A 12,750-nucleotide genomic window follows, 5' to 3' on the forward strand; every position below is an offset into this window, starting at 1 on the left:
CAGGCAATTAATAATACCAACCATTTGTAGCTAGCTTGAGGACCTCCTTTCTTGAGCAAGAAATAAGAAACCTTGAGCTCTGATACCAATGTAACATTTAATGGCCTAATAACTTATGTGTAGCGGAAATTAGCATGAACATAGTGGGCATTTCATTAGAATAGATTCCTAATGAGAATTACAAGAGTGCTTGGGTGGAGAGAGCAACAAAAAGCATAACACCTAGTTAGAAAGCATCAACAATACTTTCAAAAGAGAGAGAAATTAAGCTATTGACAACAGTTGAGGACCGGATTTGCATGGAGCCGGTCCCCCCTCCAAAAGGCTTTGTATTATGGTTTCTCCCATCAAGAGAGACATTGTACAATACAATTCTTTGTGTTCCTTCAAGACTAGCTAGTGCAATGAAGATGGAAGCTTCATGCACTAAGCAAAACACTTAATCAAACACAACTTGAATTATCCTCGTTCTCAGACCCAAGACCTCACACAGCTTCGAAGATGGTGAGAGCTAGCAGGGTATCAGAGTAGATTGAGAGGAAGGAGTATCTTACGAGAAAGATGTACATCTCCTCACATAATCACTCATATTAGCATTGATTCGCTTAGTAATTATCTTGGTAGAGAAGATGAGCATGCATTGAAGCTTGGCTCTTGGTTGGATTTGCATCCACATGCCAAGAGAGTGTTGATGTAGGCTTCTATCTCACAAGCTTGGAGTAGGTGATGAGCTCTCCATTAAAGCTTGGGAGGAGATAGAGTATTCTTTCTTCACACATGGTCAAGTGTGAGTGTGTGTGTGTCAATGCCAAGCAAAAATCAGCCCCCTCTCTCTCTTGGGCGAGCCCTTCCTGCTAAATTGGTCTGAATTTTTCCTCATTGGACCACCCCAAGTCAAGCCAATGGGTGTTAAGAAGCATAAGTGTTAGCCTTCTGACATGTGTCCCCCTTTCCCCTTTTGTGAGAGCCTTAGGTAATTAAATAATTAAACTAAACTCTCATTGGACCCCTTTGCCTCCTGGCCAATAGGAATCAGGCAAGCCATTGGGCTCCTGAATGCTCATTGGGCCCCTTAGGAGACTGCCCAATAGTCTTCTAGGAGACTTAATTCTCATTGGTTTCTTTTATTAAATGTTTTTAAATTAATTAAACTAGATTTACTCTAGCTTAATTCTCATTGGTCCACTTCAAGGGTCTTCCAATAGGAATTGGGCACACCTTGTGGGCATCTGGCCTAGGGAGCTGACATGTGTCCCTAATTCCCTTTGTGTAAAGGGAGCCTGTGTGTGTGTGTGTGGCTTTCTCTCTCATCCCCTACTAAATGGGCTCGCCCCCTCCTTTGTAGGCTTTGAAGAAGACTTTTGTACACACACTAAGCATCCAATTTTCCCTAGGGTTGACCTTTGGACACAACCTTTGAATTTTGGAACCTTAGCATTTTGGAAGTCTTAATGGGCTGAACCTTAGGGTCTTTTTAGCCCATTGTTGCACATGGCTCTTTTGCAGATGGCCCCCCCTTTTGATCCCTATTTTCCCTCCTTTGGATCCCTACTGTGGCCGGTCTACTAGCTTAACCAATATTCTAGTTTTTTCTCCCCTGGTACCTCCCCACATTAAATGATCAGTTTAATATGAGAAAATCATTTAGGAGAATTAGATATTGATTATTATGACAGCTTCCAGAGTTCGTTTAAATCACCCTTGAGGGCTCTTTCTGCTCAGAAACTCTCCATCAGCCTCTCGAGTCTTGCCGCTTTCTGAGACCTGGTTTCTTTGGCCGGCACTTGAGCAAACTCTTTCTTTCCTTTTTTCTGCTCGGGTTGCTCCTCTTCAACTGGCTCTAGCCGTCTTTTCAACCTCGTAGCCACCCTTGGTGCCCTTTGCGGCTCATCTTCCTTGTCTTCTTTTACTCTTAGCCAATCATTTTGAGATGGGGGGTTAGGCCACCTTCCTTTAGCGTGTAATTCCCCATAAACCACCTTGGTGATCAACTCTCCTGGCACTATGTATGTTGGATTTTTGTTGCCCATCTTTACTAAGCTGTCATGTATGTTTGCCACATAGTTGATTATCTTTGAGGTGCCTTTTGTCATTGCCCAAGTGAACGTCGTGGCAATTTCACCTGGCGGCATCCTGTACTTCTGTGGCCTCTAAGTGCACTATGTGGAAGTACTGGTTGTACAACTGGCTCATAATTGCCACCTTTGGGTTGGCAATGTCTTTAAAGGTGTAATTTGCCTTTTTCTCTTTGTACACTTTGACTTCATCCCTTCTTTTTGTCACACTGTCTCCCTCATTGGAGAGGTCTAGTGCATGGGCTACCACCCGCTCCGTGATTATGATCTCTACATCTGGTCTGCCTTGTATTGTTACCTTGGCCACTCAATCCTCTTTGATGCTTGTTACAAACTCCCAGACTCTTTTGATGTCCACCCCCGCCAGTATTGCTTTGAAGTAGTTGTGGAGGTCAATTTTCTCCAAGTAGCCGGCCATTTTGCTTCGTAAAAATTCATTGAGCTCTCTTGGCAGCATTGGTAGCTCTATGACATACATTGCCTTCATTGTCTTTGAGCACTCCCTGATAGATTTTTAGGTCATTGGACTCTAACAGATCCTCTTGTATCCAGGTGCTGGTGGGCTTTAGTGTTCCCTCTGGAATGACAAAGGGTTCCACTTCGTCCAGATAATCCTTGATGGTCATTCTTTTCTTTTTTGCCGGTGACTTCGAGGCCGCCATAGATCCTGTTGCACTCAGTAGTTCGAAGTTAGCGTTTTTTTCCATATTAGCTGCGAAACTGAGTTTTACTTATCCAAATGACTTGAAAATTGAAAATAAAGCTTAAAAGGAACTTGTGAAGCTGTGCATGTGCTCACTTCGCAATTCTGGCCAAAAATTTCCATCTAGACATCCTACGCGTAGGATGTCTTTTTCATCAGAATTGGTTCATACTTGACATGCAGGTAGTGTAAGGCTCATGGAACATGGCTATATGCTTGGATTTGAATTTGGATATCAAAAAGTGGATTTTTGGGGCTCATTAAGGCTTTAGGTCACCATTTGGGTAGAGTGTCCATCATAGGTAGCAATTGATGTCCAAATGGGTTAAAAATTGGTATATGGGCTCAATGCACCATGGTATTGGCTCCCATGATGTTATTCTTTGCACAGAAGGCTAAATTTATGCTGAAGACATCCTACGCGTAAGATGTCTTTTTCATCAGAATGACATGAAACTTGTTCTGTGGGTTGTCCTTGGCCTATGGAACATGGCCATGTTCTTGGATTTGAATTTGGACAAGATTTGATGCTTGTAAGGCTCTGTGAGGTGTTTTTGGGCTCAAAAAGTGTATCTTGAAGGTGTTGGGGGTCAAAAGTGATTAGAATGGCTTCAAACTTGACATATGGGCTCTTGATGATGAGGTAATTGGATCTGGAATGATAAAACATCTCTTGCATGCCAAAAAGGTCAATTAGACATCCTACGCGTAAGATGTCTATTTCATCATTTTTTCTCCCTGACCACACAGAGTGTTTGCTGATGTGTTGTGCAAGTTTCATGGGATTTGGACAAGATTTGGTAGGTCTTTGGCCCATTATTGCCTCTATGCCGTAACTTTGCGTTTTTCCATGCATATGAGGTCAAACTTGGTCCAAATGTGATGAAACTTGGTGTATGGCTTGTAAATGTCATTCAGAACATGTGCATGATAAAAAATGTTGGAGTCTGTGCCAAAAAGTGCCCTTGAGACATCCTACGCGTAGGATGTCTCCTGGTGATATTTTTTCAGTGCTAGTGCTCCCAGTGCTTGCCCTTTGCTCCCCTAAGTCCCTTTTGAGCCTAATTTCAACAAAAAAGTCAAATGGATAGAGTATAACTCCCTGTGTGGACTTCCAAGCCTCCGAGCCATTTTCTGACTTTTGGAGTGCTTTTTGGCGATGAAATTTCTCGATGTTGATCTCCATAGCTTCCCGATCCCTTGGGGATCCTTGCCGTATGGTTTCCGTCGACTTTGGCTTCACTGGAGCTCCATTTGGCAATTTGTCGCTCTAGAAGCACCCGTAGTTGCGTTTACATACCTTTGATGATTTGTGGTGGTCTACCACCATAGGATTTGGTTGTTGATGGGGTTTAGGAAAGCCGCTCGTGAAGTTTGGTGGCAAACGGACTTGCGGTTTGGCCGCAAGTGCAATTTGACGCTTTGTGTGTCTGATGCCGTTTCTGAAGTTTAGTGCCGCTTCGGGTCACTTTTTGGTCATGCGGGTCATATAGACTTGTCGAGTATGTCGAGATGCTCCTACCCATGAATTTTGATAGCATTTGGTCGTCGTTTCGCCGATTTCCCATTTGGTGGCCTCTTGCGGGTTTCTGGGAATTAGGGTTTTTCCCAATGGTTTCCTACTGCTTTTGGACATCCAGGACTGGTCTCCTAGACTAGGATAAGGTGCTGATGAAGTCTTGTTGCTTTCGGGTTAGCCGTTAGGCCGCCGTCTCTACTTGTCGGTCTCTACCGTTCGCTTTGTGTGTGACCCCTACGCTAGTTTTCGCGACATAATGACAAACATGTGCGAAAAACTCAAGGTGGTGAGCCTACCTCTCATGTCTGGAGCTCGTCGGGTAGTCGTGCGCGTCGTAGAAGCTGTTGGAAGGTCGATCCGCTCTAGGTGGCAGAAGCTCTCTCCACAAAGTCAATAGTGAGAATGAGCTAAAAATGGGGTGAAAATTTCTTATAATGGAGGTCCCCGAACCACTTTTCATGAAATTTGACATGTGCTCCTATCTTCTTGCGAGATGCGGTTTAGGCTCAAAAATTTCTTGATTTGGACTCCATTTGCTCTGTTTACCAGAAATTTTGCATTTCGGTCAAAACCTGGCCAAAACACGCTTTCCGCTCCAGTCTCATAATTGCACCCCCACTGTACCATAGGTTGTCCTATAGTCACTGATCATCACCATATTTTTTGTTTTTCATTACGACTGTTTTTCACATGCTTTTTGTATTTTTGAAGTTTTTCTGCCAAAAATTAGCAAAATTAAAAGAAAAATAGCAAATCAAACCCCAAAAATCCCCCAAAATCATAATAAATCACAAACATCACCGAAACACATTATATACACTCACATGCAATTTTTATGGCCGGATTTCTCCGTTTTACTAATATTTTGCATGAAAAATGGCTATTTCTACTTATATACACACACCTAGGGGCTTGATTTTGCGTTTAGCCCCATATACCTGTAGATTCATGCTGTATAAGGGCATATGTACTTGGATTACTCCAGAAAATTTTGCAATCAAACAACAACCCTTAAAATAGTCTTTTTTGCTATTTCTATCATTGGTTCCGCATTTGAGAGTGCCTCTAGAATGCCTCCCCCCCTCCTAGCTGGAGTCCTCCTGGACGACAAGGTTTCGCCTTGGAGTATGTGCCATGCATTATGCCTGGCCGATTAATGTGGCCCTACTTTATGCATACTTTGTCAATGCATGGAAAAATTAATGCTATGCAAGAAAAGGGAATAAGCAAGATGCTTATTGGCATTCGCCGTTGAGGTTTCCTGCTTTCTTTGCAAGTAACAGCTGTAACTCTGCTGCTCTCTGTTTAATTGTCTTTTTTGCAAAAGGCAAGTGCTTTGCCGACACTGTTGATGGAGTCGTAGCTGTTTTTAAGGATAGAATTGGCTGGGATGTAATGGCTATGGGCCCTATGACCTTGACTTTCCATTGGTATTTTGTTGCTGCCGATTTCTGTAGATGGTTTGGCTCTTTCTTGTTTGCCACTGGTTTGTCTTTCATCGGCATCCATATATGTCGGTTTTCCTTTTTGAAATGCCGTTGTCTGCTTTCCATTGTTGCTTGTACTGAAGGTGATTCCTTTGGCTTTTGCTTTGGTATCCAAATGTGAGTGACATTTGGGTTTTGGCTAAGCATTTTCTTTGGGATCCACATCTGTTTTATGACCTTGGTTTGTGGTTTAACCGTCTGCTTTTTTGGAATCCTTTTGTTACATTGTTGTTTGTCTGCCATGTCATTTCTATCTTTCCGCATCCATACTTGTTTCCCGGGTTTTGGTAGCCTAGATCTTTGCATTGCTGCCGGTGACTTCATATGTATGTAATTAGCATGGTTGGCTTTTACTTGATTGTTTGTCGCGGGTATCATGTTCTTTAATGGCATTTGTGCTTTGGGCTTTGTTTCCAGTGATTGCATGGCTTGCAGTTGATCATGCTTGTATTACTGAGCAAAAGCTATCACTTGTTGTTCATGTTCATGTTGAATTTTGACCGCCTTTGCTTTCCAATCTATCTGCACATTGTATGCTTTTTGCCAAGGTTGCCCCAACATCAGTTGGTGTTGTGTGCTTTCATCTATCACCACATAGAATTTGTGTGGGTAAATATATTGATGTATCTGTACATGCAATATAGTCCATCCGAATGTTTTCAATGGGTGTGATGTGCTCCTTTCCAGCACTTGGGGAGTAGGATTAAGTTGACCTGTGACTTTGAGCTGTTGGTATAATCCGTAAGAGATCAAATTTGCTTGAGCTCCCGAATCAAGCAATGCTATTGATTCAACTTGATTGCTACCCATTTTTACCGTAATTATTGGCTCCACTGTTTCCTCCTCCAACTTCGTCAGTCGAATGGCATTGATTCTCAATGGTGGTCCACTTTGTTGTTGTTGTCGTAAAAGCCGTCTTTTTGCAATTCGTTCTTGTGCTTCGGCTTGAGCTTCCTCCCGTACTCTCTGTTTTTCTTTTATTCTCTGTTTTCCTTGATGAATTTGTTGGAGCATCTCCTGTGTGAGTGGTAGATGATACCTCCTCAGTCGACATCCACTAATCCAGTTTAGTATTTCTTCACCTGCTAATGTAGCAAGCTTGACAGCTCCACTTTGTGATAGATCACTAATCACAAATGGTCCCATCCCTCGCTTTTTAAGTTTCTTGGCATGTTGCTTCAAGGTATAAACAAGTACGTAATCACTTGTTTTAAACTCTTTGGTACACACATGTTTGTCAAAAAATTCCTTTTGCCTTCTCTTTTTAGCATAGATTGAAGCAATAGCTCATAAGCGGAGTTCATTTAGCTTTTCAAGATCATCAATCCTTGAAGATATCACATGCCCTGTCCATTACAAGCTTTTTGCTCATAGAGTTGGGATTAAAAACTCTATGGGTAGTATAGCATTTAGGCCAAATACCATGTTGTATGGTGTTGTTCCTATTGATGTTTTGTAAGCTACCCTGTATGCCCATAGTGTTGAGTGTAGCTGTTGATCCCAATCTGTTCTTGATTCTGACACTATTTTAGTGAGAACCGTGCATAGTGTTTTATTTGTGACCTCAGCTTGCCCATTGGCCTGTGGATGGTATGGTGCGGATTTCCTATGTATGACCATGAATCCCTCTAGCAGATATTCAATGACTTCATTGAGAAAATGTGTTCCATGGTCAGTGACAATTTCTATTGGTAACCCGTAACGTACAAAAACATTCTCATACAAAAATTGTGCCATGGTGCGTGCATCATCTTTTTGTGTTGCTTTGGCTTCAACCCATTTTGTGAGATAGTCCGTAGCCACAATGATATATTGGGTATGGGTGCGATATGCAGGGGGTGATATAGGTCCCACAAAATCAATGCCCCATTTTGCAAATGCTCTTGCTCCCATCATTGGCCGTAATGGCATCTCATCTCTTTTTATTGGCATCTTGGTGCGTTGACATGCGTCACAACGCTTTACAAACTCTTCAGCATCCATGTGCAATGTAGGCCACCAAATTCCTGTGGTTAAGACAATTTTTGTCTTCTTATCGCTCGAAAAATGGCCTCCAGTTATTCCGCTATGTGCATGTTCTAGAATCAACAGGTATTCACTTTCACTTGCACAGATTCTAAGTTGATTGTCCTTTCCCCGCTTATAGAGTTGATTTCCAATTAACTGAAAGTCACATGCTTCCAGCTCTATAGCTTTTTTCTGTGCTCTTGTGATGTTCTCAGGGAACGTACTGATGGTTAAGAAGTCAATGATATATCGACTCCATGCAGGTGCTATGTTTACTTTAAAAAAAGTTTCGTGATCCACTGGTCGTTTGGCACTACATATAGTACAATTGGTAACATAGGAATGTGTGTCCGCATACATAGTTGGCCAATAAAACCCTAACTGTTTCAGTCTCTGGTGCATCTTCACTATTGAACAATGAAATGCACAACTGTGGACATGTGCCTCTTCAAGGTAGCACTCGAATTCTTCCGGATTTATACATAATCGTAGGATTAGGTCAGATCCAAGATGATACAGCCGTCCTGCTATCAACTGGAAGTTTTTTGTTTGTCAAATTGTCTGCTGTTTGAATCCGCATTCCGTATTATCAAACTCACTTCCGAAGGAGAGAATGCTAACAATTGCCTGAGACCATTTGGGAACCATTTCAATGTTGAAAAGATAAGCATCTGGTATGTCATCATCTACTCCTTCAGGAGCTTCCCCGTTGTGTATCCTTGAAAGATGATCCGCTCGTAGATGGGATTTACCCTTTTTGACCACCACTGTGAAGTCAAATTCTAGTAATATAATAAACCAGTGTACGATTCTCTCTGTATTGCAAGGTTTATTTACTAGGTACAAAAGAGCTTGATGATCTGTGAAGAACAAAAATTTGTTTGCAAGCAAATAATGCCGAAATTTCTTTACAGCATAAATCATTCCTAACCCTTCCCTCTCGATGGTTTTGTAGTTCTTTTCTGCACTGTTTAACTGTCGGCTCGCATAGAAAACTGGAAAATCCATTGTTTCGTCTCCAGGTTGAGCTAGAATACTTCCAATGGCATATGCTGAAGCATCAATGTGCACATGGAATATCTTTTCCCAATCTGGTGCCTTTAGTACAGGTGCTGATATAAGGTTTTCTTTCAGCTTTTGGAATGAAGTTTCATACTTCTTGGTCCACTCAAAATTGACTAGCAAATGATACAGAGGTTGTGCGATAACCGCATACATGTATATGAATCTTCGATAATATCCATAATGCCCCATGAAGGATTGCACTTGTTTCGCATTAGTAGGCCTGGGCAGGTCTACAATGACTTTGACTTTGTCTAGGTCTGTGGTTATGCCATTTCTTGAGACAATGTGTCCTAAGATTCATCCTTGCTTAACCATAAATACACACTTTTCCGGGTTAAGACAGATTCGATATGTCCTGCACTTTCCAAAGACCTTTTGCAAATGATCCATATGTTCCTCTCGCAGAAGAGAGTGTACACACAGGTCATCCATGTAAATTTCTATGAATATTCTTAGGTATTACTTGAATGCATGAGTCATTTTCCTTTGGAAAGTGTTTTGTGCATTAGTTAAACCAAATGGCATAACTCGATATGCATAAATCCCCCATTCTGTGGCAAACACTGTTTTGTGTTGATCCTCCCTTGCTATTGCCAGTTGGTTGTATCCTGAAAACCCATCCAGAAAGGAATAAGCCCGTTTCCCGGCCACTCGCTCAAGTACATGTTCTGTAATTGGCAAGGGATAATTATCCCTTATGGTTGCTGCATTCACCTCCTTGAGATTTACACACACGCGCAGTTTTCCATTCTTTTTGGGAACTACCACAATTGGTGACACCCAATTTGTATGTTCGATCTCATAGATGAATTCAACTTCCATCAGTTTATCAATCTCTTCTTTGATTCGTTTAGCAAATGTGTCATTATATGTATAAGGACGTTGTTTGCTAGGTTTTGCATCCGATTTCAAAGGAATTGTATGTTGGCATATCAATCGATCAACTCCTTTGAGGTCTTTATAGGACCAAGCGAACACATCTTTATACTTCTTGAGAAGTTGTGTTAGTTGTGATTCCTCCTCAAGCTCTAAATCGTTAGCTAAATTGACCGGCTGAGGCTTTTCACCTGGTTTCGCGAGGTCTATCTTTTTTGCATTTTCAGGCCCATCGTAAGATTCTTGGTTGGTTCTTTCCCTGATTGGTGGTGTCATGATGATTTTTCTGTCCTGGATAGTAAATTTTCGATAGTGTGATGGTACATTCATGTTCCCCTTTTCTGACTCCCCTTTACCATCACTATCTTCTTCCGTAGTCCATATCTCTCTCAAAGACCGTTTCAGTTCTTGGTATTTCTGTTTACGCTCCAGTTTGGTCCACTCTTGGTCCTTTGTTATTTCTTTTTTTGATTTTTCAGATTTTTGTGATTTTGTTTCGGTTTTAGCTTTTCGTACCTGTTTTATTTCCTCTCACGTTCGTTCTATTTGATTTTTGAGAATTTTCCTGATATTTGATCTTTTACACAATCCTCTGCTTTTACAAGCATCAAATAGTGAGTTTTACCTTTTATCCTGGGCATCAGGTTCTCTCTCGCTTTGTTTCCTGCTCGTTTCTTCCTATAGCGTTCTTGGTGTCTAGGGTGTTGATTAGCGAAATCATAAAATTTGATATTCTCGGATTCATTTCCACGCTCACTTGAGGTGTCTGAACACTTATTATCTGCGTCATCATTTACTTCCAATTGTTCAGAGGAGTTGTAAAACTCTTCTTGTTCCGGTGGTTCTACCATCTCCTTTTCTGGTACAACGCTTACCATGTAATAGGGTAACACATCATAGCCATCCTTATCGCAAAATTTTGTTGTTGGACTGTCGGTAATGGCATAGACATCCAATGTTGCCAGTATGTGTTCCCATTCTAGAGGTTCCAAGGCATCTTCAGGGAAAGGTTCTGGAATATACTCCTTGTCCTCAATTGCTCTTTCTAAGACGCATTCCTCTCTTCTTAAGCTTCCACAATGTGAAGCTCCGCACATCCATAGCTCTTTTGGTTGCCCTAACCATCCTAGTAGTTCTGATCCTGCTACTGTAGCTGAATCAAACTCTTCCACCAGTGTTTGGTTGACATCTTTGTAACTATGGTCTTTCAGGTGTATTTTAGTTGTCGTTTCACTATGTCTGAGGTATATGTGGTCATAACCCCAATCTTGGACCATCTTCAGTTGTCACATGAATGGTCGTCCCAAGATGATATCATAATTGTTCTTTTTGTCGAAATCGACTATTGCAAATGTATGCTCATACTCGATTCCTCAAGAAGTGACAATCACTTTTTCTAAGAGTCCTAAAGGCTTCTCCATGAACCCATCTGCCAATTGCAGTTTCATTCTGGTAGCCCTCAAAGCTGGTTTTCCCCATTTTTTCCAGATTTCCTTGGTGGCGATTGCAACCCCCGCTCCACTGTCAAGAATAGCCTTGGAAACTACTCCTTGGAATTCTACCGGTAGCGTGGTGTTTTCGTCTTCTCCCTTGCAATATTCTCCAACCTTATTCAATGGTACTGGTCTAGTGTTTAGTTGAGGCCTGTCCAACTCTCTGATCCCTTCTTGTAGCTTCAAGGTGGGGTCTTTCACTCCAAATTTTTCTAGGCATTTTCCGACTGTGGTCCACATGTTTGGCCTTAACACTAGGTTGGTAATGGGACACTTTTATGTCCTGGGACACTTTTATGTCCTGTTAAGTGACCATTTTCCTTGAATTATGTCAAGAGTTTCAAAATAAATTTTGAGGTTCTATCTATCTAGAAAGTTGTCTTGTGAGCTGAAAAAAACTCGACATTTTTTTGGAATATCAATTCCATCTTTAACCTTGTCCTTGCACAACATTTCACAACCTAAACTGTGTGAAAAAACGGGTCCTGTTTTTGGCTTTTTTCAACTTTTTGCAACTATACCACTCTAGAATTCATTTTTGTGAGTTCTATAATGCTAGAGAACTATATTTAGTAGTCCTCCACATGTCTTGATGCTTCTAGGGAGAAATAAATATTAAAGTTGTAAGTTATGACCAAATTACAAAAATTGACAAATCCTATTTTTTAGCCAATTTTAGCTCTTCTATGATTTTTTTGGTGGATTTCATGATATCCAAGTTCATTTTTGATTTTCTATGTCGCATATTGTAACATAAAGCTAATATTCCTTGAGTTTTGGGGCACCTAATACCCTATTTTGCATAGTACACAACGATGGTTGATTTTTTCAATTAAAAAAGAAAACAAAACATTCTAGTATATCAAGTATAGCTTTTTCAATATTGTTAGTTTCTTGTGACAACTACATGCATTTTGTAGGTAGTAACCATATCTAGTCATAAAGATCAAATTTGGCTAGATATTGAATAGTTTCTATGGGATTCTACAACTCATAATGTTGAACCCAGTTTTTTCATGTTTGCTGTATTTAGCACTTCATCTTTGTCCCCAAGATTCCCCTTGGTAAGAGATGTATTATTCTTTTGACATGCTCCATGGCTCCTTATGAATATAAAAGACAATAGAGTACTAAGAAAACATGCATATATTATTTGTATTGAGCGTGGCTATAGAAACTTTGATGATAGGTTTGCAGAATGGTAAAAATTCAACTTTTTTGTACCTATTTATTTTGGCAAAACAAAAAATAGTGAGTGAGAAGCAATCATATGTTCTGATCACCAACCCATTGAAGTTAACTACGGAATTTATCTCAAGTCCTACAAAAATCCCTAAGAAATGATTGTTTTGATGAAAATGCATTGGGCCATCAACTTTGGAGGCTTGGTGTGACCAAAAGATGAGAAATTTTACAAGTTTCTTATTTTTTCCATGTGTAGTAGGCCTTGAACTATAACCTCATGAAAGGATTTTACAAAATGAATGGATCTACTATGGTTTTGGAGGTTTTTTTCAAAACCCTG

This window comes from Adiantum capillus-veneris, chromosome 1, assembly GCF_014529385.1.
Source record: "Adiantum capillus-veneris isolate H3 chromosome 1, ASM1452938v2, whole genome shotgun sequence".
NCBI classification, from domain to species: domain Eukaryota; kingdom Viridiplantae; phylum Streptophyta; class Polypodiopsida; order Polypodiales; family Pteridaceae; genus Adiantum; species Adiantum capillus-veneris.